The sequence below is a fragment of the Notothenia rossii genome (genome assembly GCF_949606895.1).
Source record: "Notothenia rossii genome assembly, chromosome: 11".
Lineage (NCBI taxonomy): Eukaryota > Metazoa > Chordata > Actinopteri > Perciformes > Nototheniidae > Notothenia > Notothenia rossii.
Window position 1 is genome coordinate 45,391,691 of NC_136910.1, and position 6,000 is coordinate 45,397,690.

The 6,000-nt window shown below is 37.1% G+C and overlaps 1 long non-coding RNA gene across 1 annotated transcript in view; it reads right to left on the reverse strand.

Moving 5' to 3' along the window:
• Positions 1 to 6,000, reverse strand: part of LOC307025685 — a 43,115-nt gene extending 37,115 nt beyond the window's left edge. Inside the window, exon 1 of the long non-coding RNA XR_013804232.1 lies at positions 5,605 to 6,000. This is a non-coding gene — a long non-coding RNA (uncharacterized lncRNA). The remainder of the gene's footprint in view (positions 1 to 5,604) is intronic.

The following is a 6,000-nucleotide window of genomic DNA, read 5'->3' on the forward strand; positions in this document are numbered from 1 at the left end:
TAATGGCAATCCATCCAATGGCTGCTGAGATATTTCAATTTGGAGCCAAGTAAGGTATGAGCCACCAACCAGCAAAGCTGGTACAACAAAGTACTTTGCGTTTTCACGTTCAGAGTGACAGACGGGATAAATTAAACTTGACCGTGAGTTAAAGTTATCACTTCTATCTGACCTTAAGCGTTCTCTGTTTTTCCAGGTGGGTTTTCTGATGAGTCACACGGAGGTTTTGCAGGTTCTTCTAGTTTTGTGTTTGGATTAAATGCACCAAATTGCTACCAGCATGTGCTACACATCTGATCCCATGCAGGCTTATCAGATCGACAGCAAAAGTCCTCACTATGGCAGCACAGAACACAGTTACGTGGCAAAGCTTTATCATCAACTACAATCACACTGTCATCAAGAAGTTACCTGGATACTAAAGTGCTTTTTGGTTACCAACCATCATCTCAGTGGGCAGGATAGTGCTGATGCTCTCGTTAAATGTAAGAACATTTTGAGAATGTGGGTAATGGCATCAGCTGCAAACAAGAATTCAGAATTCAACTCTGATCTCTTTAGTTCTTGTGAACAAATCCCTATTTTGCCAAGGTAGCAAAAGCACATTTTTCCATTTAAGTCAATATATATTGTTGTATATATATATATATATATATATATATTGTTTTATATAATATATAATCTTACAAATCAAGCACCAACAATGTCTCCTTTTAAACTTGTCAATTACATGTGCCATCCTCCATTTCCCACATTGAGTAATGGGCTGCTGCTTCTTCATGCAGCTCCATCAGACTCAGTGATCACACCACCTGCCCAGACTGCTAACAATCTCAGGGCGACTGTGGACAACAATCTGTTGTGTCAGGCCGATATCACAGCTGCACAATTCCCTCTCTCAACAAGTCTTAAAGAGATATTACGCTTTTATTCCCCTATACTCCCAATCTCATTTTTTATATTTTTCTCTTTATTTTACCCATTATCAAAACTTATTTACACTGCAACAGAAAGGATAGACATTTTGTATTCAGACAATATTCTGCTGTTGAATATATTATTATGATTCACTTTGTATAATAATAATGTTGGTCTAATTAATAAAATGCAAGTACAAGTCAAACTCTAATCACAAATATGGTTGGTTCTTTTTAAGTCTGAAAAATGTGGAATGGAACTACTCAGATATGGGACACTGTCTGTTGTTTACGTATCGTTTGGCGCCATCTAGTGGCTATCTTGATGTCTAAGTATGCTGGCAGTGTGTGTATACATATATACAAGTAACATAAAGTGATATAAATGTCAGACTTTTGTAAGACTTTGACTGACCAAAAACCAGGAAGTGATTGAGAACAGGGAAAAGTCATGGCAAATTCTGGCAAGTGTAACAAAAAAGGTGGTAAACCAATAGCATCTGAATCTAAGCATAAGATGTTCACAATGAAACCAGCATGTCAGAATCCATTTTTGGATGCGAGAAGAGAAAAACCAGGTGATTTGAAGCACAATTGCGTAAAGTAAGGGTTGATTACCCCACTGGTGTAATTACCTTAGTCATATTCACTGGCTTCACTCCCTAAAAACAAGGGCTGGAAAATATATCAAATGAACTATTGTATGACTCACAGAAATGTTATTCAGAAATTACATTTTCGAGTTATTTTTAAATGTCAGTGAGTTCTTTCAAATATATCGTCCAAGCTATTTCGTCCATAAAGCTTAAATTACAGTGAGGGCATTAAAATAATAGTTCTTCCCAATAAATGTATAGTAACAATTGGGAATTTTTGTGAAAAAAACAAGAAAGAAATTATACTCTTAATTTATAACAGAATATTTTCCTAGGAAACAAAATTAAAGTTGGAGAAAAAAAAGGTGTGAATTACATGCATGTTTAAACCTGTAAATAAATAATCTAAGGCATTGTGCAAAAAGTTTGCCATGAAATGTGCTTTCAGGCAGAAAAGTTAAATAGCAGTCATGCCTTAGAGGTGATCACAATCATTGTCTGCTGTGTGTAGACGCCTTTCACTTGTGAACAAAAAAGAAAAGGCAAAGTGGAAATAAAGACTATCACCTTTTCACCTCCTGCTGCTGCACCCACTTTCAGATGAGAAAAGCTACCAACGCCTAAACAGTGACTAACAAACCGTCATCTTTTCTCCACAGTCTGCAAAGTTTCTGATGATTCAGAGCATGGACAACGTCCAAGCGGATGCAGCAAGCGTCTGTGAGCCCTTATTGGAATGGATAAGCCAACATACAGACTCAAATGTTACATCCTAAACAAATATGCAATTGCTCAAAGATAATATGACTGAAATAATAATGGTTGTTTTTGGTTCAGAGCTTCTTTTTTCTATTTGCATGAGGGAGACTGGAGCTCTATATTTGAAGCCATAGCAAATATATTTTCTTCATTCCTCCATCCCTTCTCCTTGAGATGTCATCACCCTGATGTTTGTGTTGATTCATATGGTGCTCATTAAGCCAGAGAACACAGAGTGATACAGGAATGACAAGTATGTTTACCAAATTCATCCATTTCTGAACGCCTTCAGCTAGAAATGGTCTCTAATGGCTTCTTTGACTGTTCCAATACCAACATAAATGTGATAATGCTGTGTCTTCTTGAGCAATTCAAATACAGGCAGTTACATTTCTGTGTATCTGAGTGAAAGATGGCTTTTAATATCTCTGGTTCTCCTCTTTCAGGTCAGTGAGTGTTTGCATAAATCCCACAGCAGGTGGCACTGCACCACATGAGAAATAAATTCATATCATGAAACACTTTTCAACCTTAGAGTGTGTTCAAAAAGACATTTAAATTGTATCATCGTATTATCATGAAATGAGATATATAGTTGCCTCATTATTCCTATTTCAATTAAATATAGGTTTTATTTTATGTATCATGTTCAGATCCTAGTCCCTTTGTCTCCGACTGTAGATCTCAGCGAGTCCATCTTTAATGAGGCCAGACCGGAAGAAGTTTCACTGTTACGGTCTGGGTTTGTTTTTCATAAACTCATGCCTACTCACGAACACACACAAATACAAAAAAAGATACACCAATTATTGCGTGACCACAGGTAGCAGCAGGGCACACTGCAGTCGTTCTGGGGTTTTGATGTGTCTTTATCCACATAGGACTCTATAGCCTTGTGGTAACCGTGCAGCAGCCCCAGACTGCCACTTCCTGTCTTCATGCACGCACTGCTATGCCCTGATACCGCTGTGTGAAACTACCTTTGCACGCTATACAATAATCATAACGAGGATGGCAAATCCATCTTTGAAGCAGCTTCTCTAAAGCAATTTATTCTGAACATTATTATTTTTTGAGATGCAATTTCTATGACTCATGTTATGTCATCCATCCCAGCGGTGATTCATTAAGGATGGTCATTTAGAAAGAAACAAATAAGATATATAAATGAGTCACTTTCTGCCGTTCATTTTTCTTTTATCAATAAAACTGAACTGATTGCTTGTTGTGACTATAACTAGCAGGATGTTATTGAGGAATGCTCATTTGAAATTGACATAGCTGATTAAATGACACACATTTCTTCAAGCTGTCCAGTAAATACACGAGAGGAAAACACTAATCTATTACTTCCGTCTATCTTTGACCACAGTCACCAATGTCAGCAGTATCACACCAATCATTTTTTATCATCAAAATGATTTATGGTTTTAGAGCGCGATGGAGAAAATGGGCCGACCATAACGATCTGTAGTCTAGCTGACAGTGAGATATATTATATTGCTTTACTGGCCTCTGCCCTATCTGCAGTATCTGTATGGAATGATGCTCGTTAATGCAAAAGGTAACGTGTATGGACTGCAGAATGTTCTTGAATAAAATGCTTTAAGATGGTTAAAGGTATTACTTGTTTAGTAGTAGAAACCCTTTCTGCAAACTGCTGGGTAAGTGTCAGATAATGAGAACGATAGATATGAAGTCATTACTCTCAGTCAAACAAACATTTGGAGAAGATATCTGACAGTTGAAATGCATAGTTCAGTCACAGCAAAATGTGCATGAAATGAGCCCAAGTTAAGTTAAGTTATCTGACTGTCTGGCTGAATAATTAAGATTACAAAATTCCCAATGAGGTTATGTGCTCTTTTCGCCAGGGACTATATGGAAAGCAGCTCAATACATTTGATAATATTAAAAAGTTATTATGAAAATCTTCTAAGGGAACATGAAAAGCTAGCAAACTGAGAAGCTAAGTGAAGCTAAACAACTGGATAAACAGCGGAAATACTTGGGAGAAATGAATGGTATGGTTGGTTCAAATCAATAACATAGATACAGTATGTCAATTATAAGCCAAGAAGTGGAATGGTTAATATTATTAGCTAAAGGCAAGTTAGAAATGGTTTAAATTCCCGGCTTAAAGTGATAACTAGTGATGAATGGTTCAAATAGAAAAAACATTTTGGAACATTTAATATCCACGGCTGTTAGGGTCTGATAAACAAGGCTGGGAATCCACACAGACAACGGTTTAATCACTGAAATACTATGGTGATCATTTATAATTTCACAAGACATCTGACCTTACACAAGCCATTTTTAAAAGAGGAGGGGAGGATTACAGGATGTCTACATGCATTAATCTGAAGAAAGGTTGAAGCTACATTGCCATTAGTTTGGAATCCATCAGGTTCTCTAATTGGGCCTGGGGGCTTTTGTGCTGCTGAGCCTGCATGGGCGTCACCAACACACACAGTAATGAGGCGGCTTCTTCCCTGCAACCAGTGATAAATGACAGGGGGCCATAATGGCTCCGCTCAAGTGATTGACAGCTCAGTGAGGCATGACTCTGCCCTGTGATCCTGTGAGCATTCAAACACATAACATATTGTATGTTTTTATAGTGAGCAATATTGCTGGACAGTGTTGAAAAATGCTTGAATAAAATGTTAACCACAGTGTTTGCATACATTTCCAGAATTCACCAATGTCAACAGTATCACACCAATCATTGATGATGAGTCAATGACTGGCAAGTTATTGTTTGGCTCAAGTTTCATATGTTTCATTATATAGGCATTCTATAAAGATAGGGTTAGAATATATATTGATGGTGGGTTTACCCAGTGTTTGTTCAAACATAATTAAATATATTAGCAACACTACAGCATTCTAAGGTGCAAATAGTAAATCAATAATACTTAATAGTGAACATGCCCTGCTTATAAAGTGCATCACAGTAGTATGTGTGGCTTGATGATTAAGTGATTTAACCATCAGCTCAGGTGTGTTTCTGCTCATAATATGATAAACATGAATGTTTCTGTACAATATGTTGTAGTGACAAACGTCAACAAACATTGTTGCCAAAGAGTTTCCAAAGTTACTGAGCAAACAAACAAAAACATGCAGCAGTTAATGTATTCATGTTTAAAGTTAAATAAGTCACTTGTAATGCATTTTACATGACTGCAATCCATATATCTAGTTACTAGCCTTCCTATTATGTTGATATCCCGACTGGTTAGCTACACAATTTGAACATTTGATAGAATAAATAATAATATATACACACAATTTTAACACAGTTGATGCTAGTACTAGGCACATACCTGTTCTCCTCAATGTATTGTTCTTCGGTTTAATTCCCCAATACCACCGAGTTATCTTGCTGCTTCATGTTAACAATCCTCTCAGCATTATCCAGGGGATCCTGAAAGCCTGTTCCTGACATGGTTCCATCACTTTCGAGAGAAAGCATCCTTTTTGACAAGCTAGCAGTTAGCAAGGTGTTCCTGGGGAACTAGGCTAAGCGTTAAAGCTCATTGTTATTATCACAGGTTTGGTTATACAAATGTACGTCTTTTTTTTTAAAAGGTAGACTTTCCTAGGTGTGTTTTCAAAGATAATTCACATCGTTTATGGTCACGACAGTAACTATCTACAAACTTCTGGAAACTACGACCAAGTTACAACAGTACTGATGGCAGCTGCCTATGACTAGTGAT